Source organism: Danio aesculapii, chromosome 22 (genome assembly GCF_903798145.1).
Source record: "Danio aesculapii chromosome 22, fDanAes4.1, whole genome shotgun sequence".
Classification (NCBI taxonomy): domain Eukaryota; kingdom Metazoa; phylum Chordata; class Actinopteri; order Cypriniformes; family Danionidae; genus Danio; species Danio aesculapii.
In genome coordinates, this window is record NC_079456.1 from 23,721,088 (window position 1) to 23,743,879 (window position 22,792).

General features: G+C 38.4%; 1 protein-coding gene across 1 annotated transcript in view; it reads right to left on the reverse strand.

The window, feature by feature from the left end:
• Positions 1-16,011, reverse strand: part of nek7 (NIMA-related kinase 7) — a 119,647-nt gene extending 103,636 nt beyond the window's left edge. Inside the window, exon 1 of the mRNA XM_056447599.1 lies at positions 15,773-16,011. The gene's annotated coding sequence lies outside the window, so the exon portion shown is untranslated. The remainder of the gene's footprint in view (positions 1-15,772) is intronic.
• Between the last annotated feature and the right edge of the window lie 6,781 nt (positions 16,012-22,792).

Here is a 22,792-nt window from a genome sequence, read left to right on the forward strand (position 1 = left end):
AACGGAGAGAACGAATGAATGTTTGTGAATGAATCTCCGTTATGAACGACTCGTGTGAACCATCGATAGCCTGTTTCAATGTGCATAATATCCACCGTTCTGAGCTAAATGGCATATAACAGTGGTTCTCAAACGTTTTTCACCAAGTACCACCTGGCCTGCACGATTCTGCACGGCAAAAATGTGAATCACGATTTTTATTTATTTTTTGCTTAAAATCAAGATCACGATTTTTCTCACGATTCTGTAAATGTGAAATAAAGGTTATTATGATTAGCCTATTATTACTGTTTATTCTCAAACATATGATAAAACAACAATAATAACATTAGACCTATGTGTAATGGCTCGTTTCCACTTACTGGTAGGGTATGGTACGGTTCGGTTAGGTACGGGTCACCTTTATCAGGCTTGCGTTTCCACTAACAAGGGTACCCTTTTGGGGGCGTGGTGTATGACAGAAAGTTTCAGTCGACGTCATTCTCACTCGAGGAAATGTCTACAATAAAGCTGTACGGGTCTTTCACATATCATATGAAAAGCACTTCTCACAAAACAGATGCTTCATACACATAAATACTTGCGTAGAAATGTTTATTACTAACTTTTCTATAAACAGGATTTGATTATAACTGCAGATCAATGACAGTTTGAAACAGCCTACTGTAAAGTCTGTAATTATATTAAATAACTAAATAAATGAACATATATAAACACATACAGCCCCTCACATTCTCCAATATATTACCAACTACAGAAGAACTACACACAGCAGACATTTCATCAGTATTTTGGTTCAAAACAACACAAAATACAGTCAGTGAAAACCTCTTATCAGTGTCTGTAATCTTCAGCAGCACAAGTAGCCTCTGTTAGACAGTAATTCCGTCATTCCCGGTTCATATTAGTCCAAAATGTGAAGATAATAAGTGAGTTATACATGGCATTTTGTTCATGTTTGCTGAAAAATAATGTGCTCCTTTTTTTCCGGCTTCTCCTTTGTTTCTTTGCGCTTCACTCTCGTGTTTGTCAGTGTCTGACAGGATCGGGTTTCAAAAGCACGTCAATAATCAAGCGCAGGTTATTATCATCAGCTCAAGAAGTTTGTTATTTCAGATATAATGTTAGACGCGCGCGATCGCTAGCAAGAAAGCGAAACCGCTCGCGCCTCAGACTGGCTCGTAAAAAACTACGGGGCACAGGGTAAATCTGCTCTTCTTCTTGGATTTGTGGCTGTTCATCAAGACGACGACAAGGTTTGTTTGAGCCTAGATAGACCATGGCTTGTTATTATATGCATTTATAATTCCGCTAAAATCTCTCGCTGTGTAATTCAAACATGGCGTTTTTTTGTTTTCATTCTGGCTTGTTGTGTAAGCGAATGACGCCTCTCTGTAAACCAATAGCGTTCAGCTGCACGTGTGGCTCCGCCTTTTGGTACCCTTTCTCGTGTTTGGTACCCTTTCGAAAGGGTGCCGAAAAAGTGGTACGGTTCGGTTCGCTTTTTGACAGTGGAAACGGCCATAAAAGTGTACCAAACCGAATCGTACCGTACCACTCAGTGGAAATGGGCCATAAGTCTATGTCTACTATGTCTAAGTCAACTGTTGCTTAAAATGCTAAATTTTGTATTATAGTGGACTTGAACAGACTTTCAATATGTCCTGTTTGTTAATTCACAGTAAAATGATGACATCAGAATATAATAACTATTCATAATTCTGAAGTTGATTTATTATGTTTAAGACATGTGCTTGTCATCTGTCCTTGACAACATTATTAGACCATTATTATCCATTATATATATATATGTGAATATGACTTATGACAAACTAAGAGAATTAAATAAAGCTGCATTATTTATTAAATAGGCTGATTGACATGTACAGTTATGCATTTGTGAAATGACTGATTTGCTTCTTGAGTTTACCAATCTTAATACACGCTAAGCATTTATTTAACATCTACATTGTGTATAAATGGTTGCTATATTAAAATAAGTGTATTAATAAAAGCAGAAGCAGTCGTTTTACATGTTCACCAAATTAAGATGCAGTGCTTCCCACACATAGACTTTACTTAGGTGGGTTGCCCAAGCGTATATTTAGTGACACATTTTTTCTTTCACTATTATTATCATCAACCTATTACACTTTTTTTTTGTATCCGCCCAATATAACCAAACGTCCACCGTGTATTAAGTAGTGGAAACTATCTCGTTTACACGTTTCGTTAACGCTAACGCTAACGTGCTCTACAGACCCACAGAGATACACCTATATGGGGTTTAAAAAATTCGTCTGACCGGGATTGCTAAATCTCCTAAAATGTTAGAGATTTGGCTTTTGGTTTCACTTTCTAAAGCTGTCGCTGGACCGTTTTGAGTTTTTGTATTTTGTATTACCTTCGCAGCAGACTGCACACGCACAGTCACGAGAGCGAGAGAAACATTAAATAATTAACTCTCTAATCTAAACGACTCAGAAAAATCGCAACTATAGGAGAGGGCGAAATGACTGGTCTAAACTGGCTGCAAAATATATGTACACTATTAGTTATTAGTCGTGTAACGGATCACAAATGTCACAGTTCGGATCACACAAAAAAATAAAAATAAAATAAAATTCAAGAAAATCCAACTGAAAAGAAGAAAACATTCAATACGGAAAATTACTGTTGCTGATAATGCTAGAAATCTAACATCCTGTGCAACAAATTTAATTTATTTTCAATTAATGATTCAACAATTCACACATTCCATTACAGGTGTATCATTTTTTGTTGACGTTATCCATGCGTCAATTCAAATGACCACGGGGAAATGTCAAAACAGGTTTTATTATTGACAAAGTATTATTGCTAAGTTGCCACTACAGATTGTTTATGTTTGCTGTGAGGAATCATTTCAGAACGCGGGATAGTGAAAGCGTCACGGGTGGATGATGTCAAACATCGCACAGTGTGAGCCGATCTTAAAAGAAATAGTGGATTTCCTTTTATTTCAACAGTCTTTTTTTACTTTAAACCACTGAAAAGAAACAGTGTATAACAGTGTCATAATAAATATAATTAAAAATTAAATTATGTTTTGTTTGTCGCATAAAGTTAACTATTTATGTGATGTGGGTAAAAGGTGTGTTTCAATCCAGCTACCACCGTAAGTATATTCCACACCTATGGAAAGCACTGAGAGGTTTGCGATCTACTGCACAATATGCAAAATTGGCCTAAAAAATTATAGAATTTATCAGTAAATCCAACAATAAAAAAAAAATACAGATATCAGATTATGGAAAGAGTAAATATTGACAAAACTATTTCAAACAACACCATCATTCAATTTCAACTGTTATACCAATAACTAACATTATTTTAATGGGTTAATTAATTAGTTTGAAGTAATTTGTTCAATGGAGGAGGTGTTCTTTTACAGATATGCTGTCTTATACACTGAAAACCTAGATAATAGCCTAAAAGTAAACATTGCTAATTAACTAGTGACAGCAATGAAAAAAGAATTAGAAACTGTGAACTGAATTTTGCTAAACGGATGTTACCAAGGGTTGCACAGTGGGGCTGTTTATTTATGTTGGCCGATCCTGCAGCGAGGAGCTCACAGAAACCCTAAGAGGTCTATTCTCCACCACACCTATCATTAGGGACTTCCCTTCTCCCATCGCCTTCTATACTTATTCATCAATGCCCTTCACCACTTTCATGAAAATACATCTGTAAAACTCTAACCGTCTCATACTACTATCAGCCGCGCTTCTTCCTCCGAACACAGAGCAGAACTTAAAGCGGGTGTCTTTGGCGCTTCTTTAATGGGGCACAAAGGATCTGCCCTTTTCATGAGATATAAGAGGGACTAGAAAAAGCGCCTTAGTTGTACGAGGATTGTAGGGCTTGCTTTGTTCTGTACTGTATGTCAAGGCTTGTGCCCCATTCACACAGCCATTTCTCCATTGAACATCACTGTAACAAGAATTGGTGGCGTCCGGAACAAGAAAACATTGCAAATGCAAGTCAAAACAAATGTTTTCAAAAACAAACTTAAGCAGAGTGGAGTGGTTCACAAACAAACACACTTACAAGTTAGTTGTTTTAAATGGATCAAAAAGTACACTGGATGATCAGAGCAAAAAAAAAAAGATCTCATGAACGTTCTTTTCAGTGAATGAAAAGCATACAGAGAATCCAGTGGGCTGATTACTGATTCTTGTGAGTGGGTTTCTTTCAGAAATATTACTACTGAAGATATTTTAACTAGGAATGCACCAAAATGAATATCCTGAATGGACTTGGCTAGAAAAACTAAATCAAAAATGCTTTGTAATAATTACTTCTTAGTTTATTAAATAGTCTTAGTAATTTAAGGCTTGTTAAAACTTAAAACATTTTACCAGCATTGCTAAGACAACACATTGGGGCTATTTAAAGCAGCAGCACAAAGTATACTATGGAGAGAAATGTTCTACTAGTGTATTATGTAAGCGCCCTATTTCAACAAACTATTTCAGTGTTATTTAAGCTTTTTTGGTGAATGTGCAGTTCATGGTTGGATACGAGTACTATGGAGGCAGATCAGTCTCAAAAATAATACATTTACAAAATAAAATAGGTAAATACACAAATCCAATTTGTAATTCAAAACACAAACTGGATTTGTATATTTATTTACAAGTTGTGTTTTGAATTTAATTATTGGATTTATATATTTACGCAATACAATTCATAAATTCAAAACAATTCGTAAATATACAATCCAATACCTAAATTCAAAACACCGTTTACAAATACACAAATCCAATTCATAAATTGAAAACACATTCTATAAATATGCAAATCCAATTCATAAATTCAAAACACAATTCATAAATTTGCAAATCCAATTCATAAATATAAAAGAGTTGGTAAATATGCAAATCCGATTCATAAATTGAAAACACAAAACACAATTCATATATTCATATATATATATATATATATATATATATATATATATATATATATATATATATATATATATATATGCAAAACCATTTCATAATTCAAAACACAATTCATAAATATGAAAATTCTGTTTGTAAATACAAAAACCAATTCTTAAATACGCAGCACAAAATTTGTAAATTCAAAACAATTCGTAAATACAAAAAATTCCATTCGTAAATTTAACACATTTCATAAATATGGAAATCCAATTCGTAAATTTAAAACGCAGTTTGTAAATATGCAAATCCGATTCATAAATTGAAAACACAATTCATGAATTCAAAACACAATTCGTAAATCCAATACTTAAATTCAAAACACAATTCGTAAATACACAAATCCAATTCGTAAATTCGAAACACATTCCATAAAAATGCAAATCCAATTCGTAAATTCAAAACAGATAAATATGCAAATCCAATTCTTAAATTGAACACAGTTCATGAATATGCAAATCCAATTCACAAATTCAAAACACAATTCGTAAATTCAAAACACAATTCATGTTTATGCAAATCCAATTTGTAATTTAAAACACAATTCATATATATGCAAATAGATTTCGTCATTCAAATCCCAATTCATAAATATGCATATTCAGTTTGTAAATAGACAAATCCAATACAAATCCACACAATTTGTAAATTCAAAACACAATTGATAAATGTACATTCAATTAATGTGGAGAAATATTTATGATTTTGACATGTGAATGCTGAATTTTTGGATTGAGTTGTGTAAATGTGAATTGAGCTGTGCATGTATGACTCTTATTTTTGCAAACGTATTATTTTTGAGACTAATCTGGCGCTAGTCACAATAATCAACATACTGACTTATCTTACAATTGTACATGACCTCAATAATTTTTGGTGTTGCAATATGCATTTACAAATTCACAAATAACGCTAAACCCATTTTAAGAGAACATTTTGCCTCACTGATGTCAAAGTTAATAATTGGACATTTACTTAATAGTATTTAATAGGACATTTACATAATTTTGATGTCAAATTACAGAATCAAAATAACCTTAAAAATGAAAAGCCTTAGTTCCTTGAAAGTGTTTATGGTTATTTGCATTATTATGTGGGTGTATAATCATTCTATAATCAGTGGCATAAAATGATCTCAAAATGACAATAATATCGTTTATCACAACAATTTCTCTGACTACATCGCACAACAAAAATTCTTTATTATGACAGGCCTAATGAGTACATGAGCGTAACATCCAGAGTGAAATGTTGAGCTATTTTGAAATATAACTGAGCGCACTAAGGCTGCTCAATATATCATTTCAGCAGATATCACAATGTGCAAATCTACAATATAGCCACATCGCACGATCTCAAGCAACTTTGAAGGAAGCTAAACCATTTGGACAGAAGAAGTGATAAAGTCTGCCTCTTTGTAAAAAATTAATTGTGCTTAATTATTTACACAATCATGACTATACACCAATGATCACGCCAATGGTCACACCTGCTTAATAGTCTCTAGTAGTCTTGAACACCTTGATTATTTAATTAGGGTTGGAGCAAAACTGTGCAGAGCTGCGGCCCTCAGTAATCGAGTTTGAGACCTATGCTATACGGTGTTATTTTACATTTGATTATTCAATTTCTGTAAATCAATACTGTTAGACTCCTCCCGAAAATCAGTGTTATTTCATTTTAACTTTGTTCTCGTTTCTTCTGTGCTTTAAATTGTTTTATTTTGAATATTTGCGCATCATTTGTATGTTCAGAAGCAATCCCTTCATTCAATCATTTTTTTCTAAATTGTCATTGTGTGAAATTATATTCATATCGCAGAAAACCAAAATATCGAAATGTAAGTTTTTTCAAATATAGTGCAGTCCTAGTGTGCAAAAAAGTTAGTCTACTGTGTGTTCCACTCTTATTCAATTTCATTCAGGGCAGATACAAACTGCCCTTGCGGGACATAAAGCCATTGGAGCTTTCTGCATCCTGTGTGAAAGCCACTTCAGACCGTGACTACAGCTGGAGGAAGATCCAGCACACTAAACGGGTAGATAATGTTAGATAATTTAATGCATCCCTAAATTTTACAGAAATTCTCAAAAATAAAGCAATTGAAATTGTTTTTAATCACACAAGCACTTTGAAACAGTAATCCATGCCTTTGTAACCTCCCGCTTGGACTACTGTCATGTCCTTTATTTTGGAGTGAGTCAGTCTTCTATTCCTCAACAGCAACTTGTTCAAAATGCAGCTGCGTGTCTTCTAACTATCACACACAAATACGAGCACATCACCCCGCTTTTATCTTCTCTTCACTGGCTGCCCGTGCACTTCAGGATCCATTTTAAGTTACTTTTATTTGTTTTTAAGCGTCTGACTGGTGCTGCACCTCTTTATCTCTCTGAGCTTCTCTGTCCCTACACACATTCTCGTTCACTCAGGTCAGCTGACCAGCTCCTCCTGGGTGTGCCCACACTCTCAGAAATAAAGGTACAAGAGCTGTCACAGGGGTGGTACCTTTTCAAAAAGTACACATTTGTACTTGAAGGGTCCATATTGGTACCTCAAAAGTATATATTAGTACCTACAGATTTTAAGAGAAACACTTTTGTACTTTTTAGGTACTAATATGTACCCTTGAAGTATTAATATGAACCTTTTAGGAACAAATTTGTACCTTTTGAAAAGGTACCACCCCAGTGACAGCTCGCGTACCTTTATTTCTGAGAGTGCAGGACAAGTCGAAAGCTCAGAGATGATCAGGCTTTTGCTGTGGCTGCACCAAAATTGTGGAATGAGCTGCTTTAGACAAGCCTCTTCCATTACTGTTTTTAAATTTCTTCTTAAAAGCCACTTGTTCAATTTGGCTTTTAGCACAGCGTGAGATGTTGACATTTTATGTTTATTTATATCTATTTTAAAGTATGTGCTACACTCTGTTTTACTCTCTATTGTCAGCACATTGGTCAACGGTGTTGTTTTAAAGTGCTTTACAAATAACATTCAATTGAATTGAAATAAAGTACTTGAGAGAATTATGAGAAAAGAAAATCAACATTTATCAAAAATACTGTGTAAATACTGTGTGTTTTTTATTATAACTTGTTAATTTGTTCATTTTAAAAGACACAAGACAGTTCACATCTGTTCACTTCAAGAGAATTTGCCAGTTTCAGCATGATACGCTGATCACTTTGAAGATACAAGTAAATGTTTCCTAGATTCAAATTTGCTTAAAAGGAATAAGTTATGTCAAAATGCCAGTCCATGCTTTGGAGAATACTTTATCCTTCAATTATTCATGTCATTTAAGTTCTAAGGCGGTATATATTGCCTCGTATTCCTACTGGTATTGCACTTTTAGCGGTCAACGAATGGCCGAGACAAATGACACTGTTAAAACAACACTTTGTAGATCATAAAAGATCTTAACCGTGCATTAAAAAAACACATTTGGCCTGTTAACAACCAGAGAAAATGCTTGCGACATCAAAACATCAATATTAATGAGATTCCCAGGGATATTTTTGGCCGAAGCGAAGTGAGAAAAAAAAAACTGCATGGTTTGACCCGGAGACCTGGAGATAGTAACGTGACAGACTCCTTGTTCAAAGAAACTGGCCTGCTTTCATCTCCGGCTTTTTCCTGAGCCACACTGGCCCAAGCCATCTGCTTTATTCTAATATGGGGATAAAGATGGAGGGATTTTTTTAAAGGCTTCCCAAGTACGATAAACAGCCTTTATGTAGCTCACTCCTGTTTACAGCATGCAGTATGCTGTGCTGTAAAATATTCACTGTTAAACTGTCAACGATGCTGGCCACTCGCCCGGCCTTCACAGTATGGTGGCACTCGCCCTCAGTTTACGCCCCCTCGACCCCCCACCAATGCCTGCTCACGGCGAGGCGCAGGAACCAGCCCACTTCTCCAGACCTTTCAGAGCAGTTCAAACGCCCCGCCAGCTTCCAGGCTTGGCTTCAGCAACGTGTAAAGTTTTTTTTTCATTCCCTGCCCTGCAAAGGCACCGCCAAAGGTTTCAGAGTTCCAACTTGGCATGACTTCTGAAAACAAAATAAAAAAAACTCAAATAAAAAGCGCCACAGCTTCCTCCTGCAGCTCTCGAACTGGCTGTTTGTTTCGCTGACTGATTGAGTGCAGAGAGCAGGGTCCTGTCGTGGAAGATCCCCAAATGAGGGGGTGTTACGTCTCACTCCAGCCACAGACCTCGACAGCCCTTGGGCCGGAGAAACTCGGCGGAGAGCTGATGAGTGTTAGTATGCCAGGCTGGCGTGCCCAGCTATTTGCAACACTCGGGGTATTGCGTATTAAGAGAGACAGGCTTTCAAAACACACAGCCTCTTGCCTTCTCTCCGTGTCATCCTGTGTGAAATATTAAGTGTCGTTTGCAGCGAGGACGTAAGAAATGCCTATAGCGACCCGTGCGGAGAGACTGTGGTTGTTCTTTTGGATCACAGCGCATATTTACTCCGGTTTTTCTGTATTTTGTGACAAACGCAGGCTGTCAGCATGTCTATTACTGTGTTTACAGTGGCATATGCATCGCATAATTATGCTATGAAAGAGTTCATTTCCTGGGGAAATCTAAAGCAACGACAGAAGTGAAAAAAACAACAACAAAAATGCCCAAATGCATATCGGTCCTTGAATGTGCAGAAAGATCCACTTCAATTGTGCCAGATCAGGCAAAAAAATGTATGAATATCCCAACATTTTGATTACTATGCTGACAATAGTATAAATATAGAAATGCAAGGCTTAATGTGAGGGTCAACTAAAAACTGCATCACAAAATACCACACACAAATAAATTAATCTCTTCAAACCATTTAAAGTACATTTTAATGTCATTAAATTAGCAGAAAAAAAATCCTCAAGCCCATTTTTTTCAACTGCCAATACAATATCTATTGTGTTGAGTCGAGTGGTTGATACAGTGAATAGGGATGTGATTGTGCGCAGTGACTTATTTCAATAAATTTAAAGCAAGTTCATAAGCAACCAGTCCAAAAAATGTTTGTCTTACTATGAAACAAATCAACTTGCTGCTGAAAAATGTAAGTCAGCATAATGCTCTGCATTGCATTATGATACTGTTGCTGTCGAGAAGATTTCTGTCATAAATTTCACATGTATACTGATATAAACATATTCATACGCAGACTGTACATCAGCCAGAATAAGACGCTCTAAATTTACCTAAGCAATGGAAATCTCTGGCATTTTATTTAAAGTTAGATTACTCCCTTATGTTGCTCATATTTTAAGTGCACATTTCTCTGAACCTGCCGTGATCAATATTGATAAAGCACACACGTAAATGAGGAGGTAAACTGAAATGACTTAGAATCCTGCACCAGAAAGACACTTATGTATTGTAATTGTACGTAAAATGAAACATTAAGTGAGACTAGTATGAAAACAAGCCAAACATAATTGCGCAAACAAAAAATGCGGACTAATATTTTTAAATAGCAGCAGGAGTATCACTTGGTTAACTAATCTCTTACATTACTGATAAAATTATATTATAAATAAACTACTTGTTTCAATGTCTTGAGATAAATATTATTAAATAGCTTAAATTAAAAAGCAAATATTTTACACAATTTTTTTTTCAAATGGTTAACAGGAAATTCAATTTAAGACATCTTGAGACTTTAAGACCAATTTCACATAATGGGAATATTCTAAACAGCGCCCTATTTACCCTATTATACTATGCCCTTCCAGAAAAGTTACAAAATAAATATTATGTTTTTGTATTTGTTATCAAGTTAGATACTGATTATTCTCACACACATTTTTCTAAACCTCTTTACCATCGATCCTCTTTGTCATGTTAAAATAAAATGTGAAAAAAATCATGATTAAACACTTTATTATCCATTAAGTTCTTAACTTAATCATCCTCAAATACTGCACTATTTAATATTTGCACAATTAAAATTGCACATATTTATTGCACTAATTCATACTGAATTGTACATATCCACTGCACATATACATTTGTAATTATGTTCATATCTATCTGGATACATATGATTATTAATAGCACCCTGTAGAGCTGGGCAATATGACAACAAAAATTATCACGATAATTTTTTTCACATTGGTCGATATCGATGATTATCACGATACACGTCTATAAATTTTATAGGATTTTCAGCATCCCAATCTCTTTGTGCAGCTGATTAAACACAATTTGTGAAATGTTTCAGCTGTCTGACAATATAAATAATAAAACAATAAATAAAAGAACAATCTTAATTCAGCATTTACTGTTCAAGTTTTCAACAATCAAAGACATTCCCTACAAGTTATTGGATAATATTGTTCAACATCAGAAAAAAAAATGTAAAAAAACTTTGGAACTAATAAAAGGTGAGTTAATGGTGACAGCATTTTCAGTTTTGGATGAACTGTCCTTTTAATGGTGAGCATGGTGTATTTAGGGTGAAATATCCTTTAATATATTGTATTTAGGGATGCTATCAATTACTTGATAATCTATTGATTGTCGATAACACTTTAATTGATGACTGATCAAGCATGGACATTTAAACGTTTAGTTATGCTATGCGCCGTAAGACGCGTCCATGCATTACATCATAAAGTGTGTGCAGTTTACCTTATTATGGAGTCACCCTCTTGATATTGCATTTTGCGGAAAGCATAAAACCCTGTTATGCGCAGATCTGTTATATCCGTGGGTGTTTTAACCAAATTTGTCTGACAGACTGGCACGAATGGGTCTATGCAGACTCATTTTATAAATCACACATCACGGCGAGACATGCAGGAAGTGTCTCCATTCATACAGCGAGCTTCTGAGCTTGCATCCTTCAGACCGAGATTATTCTTCTGAGGAAATCTAAGAAAACTATAAGTGCTGCCAATAGCCTATAAAGATTGTCCAGCTCATGCTGCTCAAACCGTGCTTCGTTAATGAATTAAAATGAAACCATGAAAATAGTTTAATGGACTGTTTTGGTGCTAAAGCATATACTAGCGGACTTGTTTTAAAGCGCTTATCCTCAGATATCATTCGGTCTGCTTGTTTATGCTGTAGATAACTGACCAACTAAATATTCGCCAAAATTAAATGACACATTATACAAAATGAAATTCATTGCAAAAAGACATTTTCATAGTACATCCATCTGTAAATATCACCCAGTTTTTCTTTAATTGCACTTTATAACTTATACCTACAGTATAGTCAACATTAGGCATGGGCGGATATAAGATTCTGACAGTATGATAACCTTGGATAAAAATAGCATGGTTTCACGGAATCACCGTGATGTGATTACTGCTCCAAAATAAGTTCTTTTTAAATGTCTGGGTAAAAAAACAACAACTTTTTTCCCCATTGAACACAATCTATTTTATATTAAGAAACATTTTAAATATTTTGGACCAGTAGCTTTTGATGTGGAGGTTCCTTTTCTGCTGGAGGTACTCTCGCCATAAAAAAATAAAATTAAATAATTGTGAAAAACATGTTAAAAAAAATTATAATAATAAATAAAAATTACATAAACTATACATTAAGAAAGGTATAACAAAAAACCTTGGTGGTTTTAAAGCCTTGAATTTTTCAAACCACGGTTAACCTTGAAACCGGTTATTGTCCCATGCCTAGTCAACCTTCGAAGAGCATCAAAAAAATCTTCAAAATTGTCCTAAGACAACAATGGGTGTTGTTCAATAGCTTTAGGACAACTTTAATGAAAGAGGGTGATCCACTTCAAATGTTGACTACTGTATATCCTGCACTATAGCTGCTATTGCGCTTCTGGTTAGACCTAAACTGCATTTCTTGCCTTGTATTTGTACATCTGTAATGACAATAAAATGGAATCTAATCTCAAAAAAGTGTCAAATAAAAAAAAAAAGTGGAAATATGCACACTTTAAATTCCCCCCACAAATAGCAGACCTTATGGATCTGTTTGGGATACTAACCCTAATACATGTGATTTGGGAAGCAGTTGGGGCTGGGCGATATGGCAGAAAAGCATTCTAAATAATTATTTTCCATATTGAACAATAACGATATACATTACGATTTAAATTGTTGATGCTTCCAAATGTAAAAAGAGTATCCTAACAATGACCGAAGCCACAAAAATTAGAAGGTCCATAATATATTTTCAGCATATATATAATAGATTTTCAACATAACATATTTTCAGTTGATACAGTTATGGTGGCTGAAAATTAGGTACATCTCTAACAGAGATGGGAAGTAATGAAGAACAAATACTGTCACGAAGTACAAATACTGTACGCAAGCAGATTCTTTCTGGTATCAGTACTTTACTCCAATATTTATTCGTCTGACAACTTTTTACGTTTACTCCTTACATTTTTACACAAATATCTGTACTTTCTACTCCTTACATTTTTAATCTGGGCTCATTAATTTAGTTTAAAAAAACAAACAAACAAAACAAAAAAAAACAAACAGTAAAATCAAATGAGCTGCAGAAGTGTTGCTGTTTCAGAAAATGAAGCAGCTTTACCATATTGCAAAAAAATATTTGTAATCAAATATATTAAAGTTTTTTCTAATTTAACAAAAGAAAAAAAAAAAAGAAGAAAATTAAGTGTTAAATTTAAGACATTTATTAATTATAAAAATATAGGCAGCCTACAGAATTCTGTTTTAGAGTATATGACTAGTATGGCAGCTGTTGTTTTTAACAGCCATATTTTGTGTCCAGGTGATGATACATAGAACAACTTTTTGAGCAGTGTTGTTGGACAATATTGTAAAACGATGTTGCTTGGCTAATTTGCTGCTTAAAAAAAATAGAAAATAAGTTCTTTTGTATAGATGTATAAATGATGTGCGGTGTAGTTACCACTGTGAAACTAAAACAGGTAGTAGTAATGAATACTTTTTACTTAAGTACATGTTTCAGGCCGTACTTCCGTACTTTTACTTGAGTACATAAGTGTATTCAGTACATCAACTTTTACCGTTGATTACCGTTGAGTCGTATTAAACAAGAGTATCTGTACTTCCACTTGAGTAAAGGATGCGTGTACTTTTGCTATCTCTGATCAGAATATAAATACAGGCTGCGTCCGAAACCGCATACTTCCATACTATACTGTACGCAAGCCGAGTAGTATGTCTGAATTCATAGAATTCGAAAATCAGTATGCGAGAAGTACCTGGATGACTTACTACTTCCGGCGAGATTCTGAAGTGCGCATCCCATGCATGCTGCGATATCCCATGATGCCCAGTGAGAGAATTCATGAGGGGGAGTAAAGCGACGCAACTGATGCAGGTAGGTCACATGACCATGACAAAATGGCAGATGTAGTAAATCCAAATTCCATTCATACTTCTCACATTCATACTGCACAGAACGTACTTTTCTAACGGCCGAGAAGTAAGTTTAAATTCAAATGCAGTACCTACTGAGTAGTAGGCGGTTTCAGACACAGCCACACTTTTAGATTCCCATTGTTGCACATTTCAGTTGTGTGATTGGCTATTAGATCAATACAGAGTTCAAAAAAGTCCAGAGCTCATCAATGTTCTTGACATAAATTTTATCGCGATTTAATATAATATCATTTATCGGCCCAGCCATAGAAGCAGTACAGTAATTATGATTTTGAATAAAATATAGTAAATAATATGTGAACCATGATGCAGCACTATTGCTAAATACTGCACTACCGAAGTACTAAAACGGTCATAAATTCTTAAAAACTCTCATGTTTGATCTAATTCATGTCTGCTAGGTAACTCAAAAACAAATTATACGGCTGATTTCACCATTCACTTTCGTTGTAACTTCATATTCATATACAATACCGTTTTTGCCATAAATATATGACTTTCATTTTTTAAGAAGTTTAAGACAGATTTGAAAAGGAATGAGATTGATAAACAACTTGTAACACTGACATATAAATAATTAAACAAACTTTTGTGCTGTTTCATTGTCCAGTGTAAATCGGAAAACCCTGAATGAAACTGTAATTTTTTAAAATATTTTTATATATAACACATTGCTTATTCATATTATTATTTAAATGTGTAATAACAAACTGACAAAAACACAATGAGCAAAGACGTAATAAAGAACTCGCCCCTGACTAACTTACGTCACTATGAACAATATGAACGAGGTCCATTGAGTTCACAAAACAACAAGTAACAACGCGTTGCTGTCAACAGCTGGAAAGTGTGCCAAAGTAAGAAATGCCTCACATGCTCAAATAATCAGCCTTTTCGCAACATTTCTATAGAGAATCAACAGAACACACGTTGTTATCTGTATTGAGGTTAAATATGGAGCATCGGAAAAAAGCAGGAGTGAATTTCTCAATTTCCACTGCATTTATCACACTGACAGACGTTAGCTTAGCCACAATGCTGAAAAAAGTGTGTCGTGTCACTGCTGGAAACTCACACGACACTCTTTAAAAACAACTTTAATCTAACTTCCACATCATGTTAGACATGAAAAATAGCGTTATTAACAATTAAACTAAATAATTTAAATAATTGTCACTACTGAATTAACGCCACAGCAGCATTAGCCTAGCGCGCTAACACAAACTAGCCCAAAGTTCTATCAACTTCTCCTCGGCTCTTTCTGGTGTAAGTCTTTAAAGAGCATTAATCGCAAATAAATCGCTTCAAGCTCTTGAAATGTCATTGTCGCGTGATAATTGAACGGAAAAGTGACACGCTAACTTGTTCTGCGTTGCCAGGAGGGAATGAAGCTAAACTCTTACCAGGAAGTGCCTGCTGAGTTTCTTGCGCCTTAAATTGGAGCTCTTGCCGAGGATGATGGAAATAAGGATGAAGATGATGGTGCTTCAATCTGTCAAGGTCGAGCTCCTGTTGAGTTCCTGCGCGACGCCGCGACACACACACGAGCTGTTCGCGCGCCTACAGAGTGTGTGTTTACGAGTGTGTGCGTGCGCGCACTCTTCAACAAGCCATTCCCGACTTGTGTGAGTTACACACACATCCCAGCATGCACAGTGGATGGAGAGGGGCGGGAAACTTCACACAGGCCAAACAACTTTGACATTTCACAGAGGAAAGAGTAAGGAAATGCGTAAAGATGCTATGGAAATATGGATATACTGGATTTATTAGGTATGGGGTTGAGTAAAATGTTATTATTTGTTTTATTATAGAATAATTCCATAACATTTCTTTCTTTCTTTCTTTCTTTCTTTCTTTCTTTCTTTCTTTCTTTCTTTCTTTCTTTCTTTCTTTCTTTCTTTCTTTCTTTCTTTGATTGGGGGGATTGGTTTATATGCCAAAGATTGCTTTTTTAACTACCTAGTCTAAAAAAAAATAGAAACATGTCTGAAAAAAATACCCCCCCCCCACCCCCACTTATTTTATGTAAAAAAAAAAACTTTTTAAAACCTTCCAAACACTGCTGTTCTAGTTTAAATGGCCCCCTATGTGAACCACCCCATACACCATCTCTCCATGCCGCCCCCAGCAAGATGCCGCCCTGGACGATCGCCCATATTGCCCATGCCTAAATCCGCCACTGGGTCCGTGACATCATTTACTTCCACATTCTTTATATTTCAAAGGTCTATACTGGCCCAATACCTCAGTAAGTATACTTTAAAAATGATTCTTGTCTATAATTACAATTAAGCAAATAATTTAGATAAAGTTTATTTTAAAAAGATTAAAATAACTGTTATTGTTACGAATTATGCTGTTTTAACATGAAATGAATGGATTCGAAACAAACCTGATCAAATGACATAAACTATACCTAATTTGTTGCAGTAATGCAACAAATTAGCAATCAACACTGAAGGCGCGCTAGTCGGTTAAGTAAAGCACAAGGATGACAACGGCAGCAAGGAAGAAACACTGAGCGAATTAACTTTAGATATTTTCTGCCGTCCCTTGGTATTTTAAAATGATATCGCTTGAGTATGTGCATAATTTTGCACAAAACGTTACGATAAGCAGATTGCTTGCATGATTTTTATTAAAGCAGTACCATCTTACGTAACTTACGTTAATTCACTTTGCAAGCATGTTAGACATTAAGCATTATGATATCATTATGATTTGTTATCACTGATCTGCAATTTGGTTAATTTTAAATTATATATGGTCTACTAAGTTATATTCATAGTTTTAGGAAGACTGCACGACATGTGTATAACTTAATAATAGCATTTCTATGCTAAACAAATGTGATGATGTTATGAAGCGGACAGGAGACAGAGGTAAGGAAACGTTAGGGTGTTTATTAAATGACAACAAGGAGCACATGAAGGATAGCCAGGAGGATCAGGAATGATGTTGGGGTCTTTTCCTCCGTGGCTGGGTAACAGGAATACACGAGGATGACTACGCTGAGTGGTCGCTCAGTTGTCCGCTTTCGTCGAGACGAGCCCGGACAATGAGCGACTGGAGTGCTGTGCTTTTATCTGGTGCTCGTGAATGTGATGCAGCTGTGTGCTCATTAGAAGTCAGGTGATGGTGATCTTCGTGAGTGGGGGTCGTGAGAGCCTGACCAATCCATGACAGTACCCCCCTCCCCAGGGCCCGCTCCTGAGGGCCGACACCTCCGACGCCGTGGTGGTCTCCCTCTGCCTCTAGGCGCTGGGAACTCAGGGTGGCTCTCATGAAACTCCACCATGAGACTAGGATCGAGAATATCAGCTCTGGGAACCCATGTCCTTTCTTCGGGGCCGTACCCTTCCCAGTCCACCAGGTACTCCAACTGGCCACCACGACGTCGGGAACGCAAGATCTCCTTCACTGCGTAGACGGCTCCTTCTTCTAGGAGCAGTGGAGGAGGGGGTTCCTCTTCGTGGTCAGGCTCTGTGGAGGGAAGAACAGGATCGTGATAGGGTTTCAGGAGTGATACGTGGAATGTAGGGTGAATACGGTAGTGAGAGGGTAATTGTAGTTTGTAGGTGACGGGGTTAACCTGTTCCACGATGGTGAAGGGACCAACAAATCGGGGACTTAACTTGCGAGAGGGCAGTCGCATGCGTATGTCCCGGGTGGATAGCCACACCTTTTGTCCGGGTGTGTATCTGGGTTCTTCAGACCTTCTCCTATCGGCGGTTACCTTGCTTCGACGGACTGCCCTCTGCAGATGTTGATGAGCCTCGTCCCAGACTCTCTCGCTCTCCCGGAACCAGTGATCCACTGCGGGGACATCAGATGGTTCGCCATCCCAGGGAAAGAGCGGTGGTTGGAAGCCCAGGACGCACTGGAATGGCGTGAGTCCGGTGGAGGGTTGCCGCAGTGAATTTTGGGCATATTCTGCCCAGCCCAAATACTGGCTCCAGGAGTTCTGGTGACCACTGCAGAAGGTCCTCAGGAACCGTCCCACCTCCTGAATCTTCCTCTCTGTCTGCCCGTTGGTTTGGGGATGATATCCAGAAGAGAGGCTGACGGCCACACCTAGGAGCTTGAAGAAGGCTTTCCATAGACGTGAGATGAACTGTGGACCTCTGTCCGACACAATATCTTCTGGAATACCAAATGACCTGAAGACTTGATTAAAGATATTGTCGGCAGTTTCAAAGGCTGTGGGAAGACCTTTCAGAGGGATTAGTTTGACAAACTTTGAGAATCTATCTACTATGACTAGAATACAGGTATTACCTTCTGACGAAGGGAGGTCAGTGATAAAGTCCACTCCTAGGTGTGACCAGGGACGGTTCGGAATCGGCAAGGGATGGAGCTTTCCAGCGGGTAGATGACGTGGGCTCTTGGATTGGGCACAGTCCTTACAGCCCTGAACATATTGCCTCACATCCCTTGCCATGTTTGGCCACCAGAATCGTTGGGATACTAGCGAGAGAGTATTGTTGATCCCTGGATGTCCAGTGCCTAGCGAGGTATGTAAGGAGTGGATCAGATCTACCCGGTGTTCAGGTGGTATGAACTGCCGATGAGGAGGGCATCCCGGCGGAGCAGGGGCTTCCGGAGTGGCAACGACTGGAGGAGCGTTCCAGGTGATCGGACAAATGGAGATGTGTTCGGGAAGAATCTTCGTTGGGAGTTCTTCATGATCGTGATGCTCGTGTAAACGAGAGAGAGCGTCTGCTCTTAGATTCTTGGGTCCTGGACGATAGGAAATGGAGAAATCAAAACGTGAGAAGAAAAGTGACCATCTGGCTTGACGTGGACATAGTCTCTTGGCCTCTTTGATGTATTGGAGGTTTTTGTGATCTGTGATCACCTGGAACGGATGTTTGGCTCCCTCCAACCAGTGACGCCACTCCTCCAAGGCTAGCTTGATTGCTAGAAGCTCCCTGTCTCCTATGCTGTAATTCTGCTCCGCCGGGCTCAACTTCCGAGAGAAATAGGCACAGGGATGCAGTCGGGGCGGTGTGTCATGATGTTGAGATAATACTGCCCCGACGCCGGTGGTGGATGCGTCCACTTCCACCACGAAAGGAAGATTTGGGTCAGGATGAGTCAGGAGTGGGGCCCTTGTGAACTCCTTCTTAAGAAGGCGGAAGGCTGCGGCTGCTTCTTTGGTCCACTCCAGTCCTTTGGGTTTACCCTTGAGGAGATTAGTGAGAGGTGATGTAATCCTGCTGTAGTCCTTGATAAACCGTCTATAAAAGTTAGCAAACCCAAGAAACCTCTGGAGCTCCTTAATGGAAGTGGGTTCTGACCAGGATAGAACAGCCTCAATTTTCTTCCCATCCATACGTATACCGGTTTGGTCAATGATGTATCCCAAGAAATGAATCGACTTCTGGTGGAATGAGCATTTCTCCGCTTTGAGGTAGAGGTGATGTTCTCTCAATGTGTGTAGGACCTCCGCAACGTGTTGGCGATGTTCGGCCTCACTCCGGGAGTAAATGAGGATGTCATCTATGTACACTATTACACAGTGGTGAAGAAACTCCCGGAGGACTTCATGAATGAAGTTTTGGAATACGGAGGGGGCGTTGACCAGACCGTAAGGCATGACCTCATATTCATAGTGGCCAGTAGGGGTCACGAATGCTGTCTTCCATTGGTCCCCCTCACGTATTCTTATCAGATTATACGCGCTGCGGAGGTCCAATTTAGTGAAGACTTTAGCTTCTCGGAGCTGTTCCAAAGCGGCTGGTACCAGAGGAAGGGGATATCGGTATTTTACTGTACCGTTATTTAGGACCCTGTAGTCGATGCATGGACGCAGCCCTCCGTCCTTCTTGGCCACAAAGAAGAAGCTTGAGGCGGCTGGTGATTTTGAGTGACGTATGTACCCCTGACTCAGAGCCTCCCTTATGTAATCTTCCATTGCCTGATTCTCTGGAAGCGAGAGCGGGTAGATCCTACCTCTTGGCAACTGGGCATCTGGAACTAGGTCGATCGCGCAGTCCCATGGCCGATGCGGCGGTAGCTGGGAAGCTCTCTTGGGGCAGAAGACATCATGAAAGGAGCTGTACTCCTTAGGAATGTGGATAGACTGCTTCTCAGGAGGGCTCTCGACCGATGTTGCAAACAAAGAAATGGGGTTCCGACCTTGAAGAGGGAGATTTGGAAAACAGGCAGGTGTACATCCAGATCCCCATTTCTTTATCTCTCCTGTGCCCCAAGAGATGATGGGATCGTGCTTCACCAGCCACGGGCGCCCTAGAATGATGTCCATATTTGCACCCTCCAGAACCAGAAATTGAATCCTCTCTTGATGTAACAACCCCACTTGAAGAAGGATGTCTTCGCATTGTCGATGGATACGGGTCGAAGATCGAGTGCACTGGGTTATCGGTTGTATCTGGTATATATGCGAGGACGCCTCAGTACGGAGGTGGAGTTGACGACAGAGGGATTGGGAGATGAAGTTCCCTGCTGACCCGGAGTCGATGAGGGCTGTGACAAGGAGAGAAATAGAGGCAGTAGTTATTTGTACGGTGGTAGTAAGTGGTTTACATTGTTCAATATTCGTACTGAATACACTCACTGAAGTCCGAATGGGACGAAGGGGACACTCCATACGGGTGTGTCCACTGACACCGCAGTATAGACACAGACCCCGGGTCAGCCTCCTCTGTCGTTCCGCTGATGTCAGTCTTCCAGACTCTATTATCATGGGTTCTGGTTCTGGAGAGGCTGTTGACTCAGGCGATTGGAGGAGTGCAGACGAGGGGGTGATGGTGTCCTGTTGATAGGAACGGAGACGATCGGAACATCGGAGAGAATGTTGGATGAATCTCTCCAGACCCATTGTATCATCTAATGTGGCCAGTTGGATTCGGAGAGTGGGTTCCAAGCCGAGCCGGTACGTGGTCAACAACGATCTCTCATTCCATCCACTTGCAGCTGCTAGAGTGCGAAACCGGAGAGCATATTCCTGTGTAGATAGAGTACCTTGCTTTAGATGATACAGCTGCTCTCCAGCGGCTACTTCCCCATCAGAACGTCCAAACACCTCTTTGAAATACTCCGTGAAGGTAGTGATGGAATTCATGACCGGCCCGGCTTGGTTCCAGATCGTCTCAGCCCATTTAAGTGCAGGTCCAGAGAGTAGAGATACGATGTAGGCGATCTTCGACTTATCTGTGGGATATAGAGAAGGTTGCATTTCGAATATGAGGGAACATTGTAACAGAAAACCATTGCACTCCCCCGCTCCGCCTGAGTAGGGCGCTGGTCGGGCCATGGGACTGGAAGGAAGGGCCGAAGAAGAAACTGTGGAGGCGGAAGTGCTCGGTGCTGGTGGTGCGTTGGAAAGTGGAGCTGGTGGCTGTAGAATCCGCTTCAACTGGTCCACCAGCTCTTGAAGGTGATCGGGGGTGCTCATGTTGTCGTCGTTATGGTCCGGGCTTCTGTTATGAAGCGGACAGGAGACAGAGGTAAGGAAACGTTAGGGTGTTTATTAAATGACAACAAGGAGCACATGAAGGATAGCCAGGAGGATCAGGAATGATGTTGGGGTCTTTTCCTCCGTGGCTGGGTAACAGGAATACACGAGGATGACTACGCTGAGTGGTCGCTCAGTTGTCCGCTTTCGTCGAGACGAGCCCGGACAATGAGCGACTGGAGTGCTGTGCTTTTATCTGGTGCTCGTGAATGTGATGCAGCTGTGTGCTCATTAGAAGTCAGGTGATGGTGATCTTCGTGAGTGGGGGTCGTGAGAGCCTGACCAATCCATGACAGATGAAGCATTGTACAAACTCGAGATTATTTGAAATGTACGTTAGGTGTAGCATTAAAGGTTTGTAGAATCCTGTTATGTTAAAATCGTGTCCAGGAAGTAAAATATGTAAATTCGTTATAAAAAAAAGGTATTCTAATTTTATGTAATTTTCATGTTGTTTTTAATATTACAGAAACATCGTTATGACATAATTCCATAATTTACCAGATTAATGTCAGTCACTCACTTATATATATACACTGACTGTATATATAAACTGTTGATTTCTTGGTAAAAAGTAATTTCTCTCTTTGATCTTTTCTCTATTTTTTGATAGAGAAATAAATAATAAATAATTATGTATAATAAATAATTTTGACAAACAATAAATGCAAACTACTTGTTTTGCTTTGTCAAAGTGTTAACTTATTCACACTCATGTTTTACTTTTAGATATGCGAGTCTTGGGAATGTGGCGATGTAATGTGTGCGGCAGAAGTATCAAGTAGGTGAGTTATTAAAACATTCAAGCTCAAACTTGGTCATTTTGGGGCAAGTTTCTGGCCTTATATCCTTGTAGATACAGTACTTGTCCGTGCACATTTAAATCATGGAATAACCTTAAAAACTGTGATGACTAAATAACCTTTTAAGTCATATATAC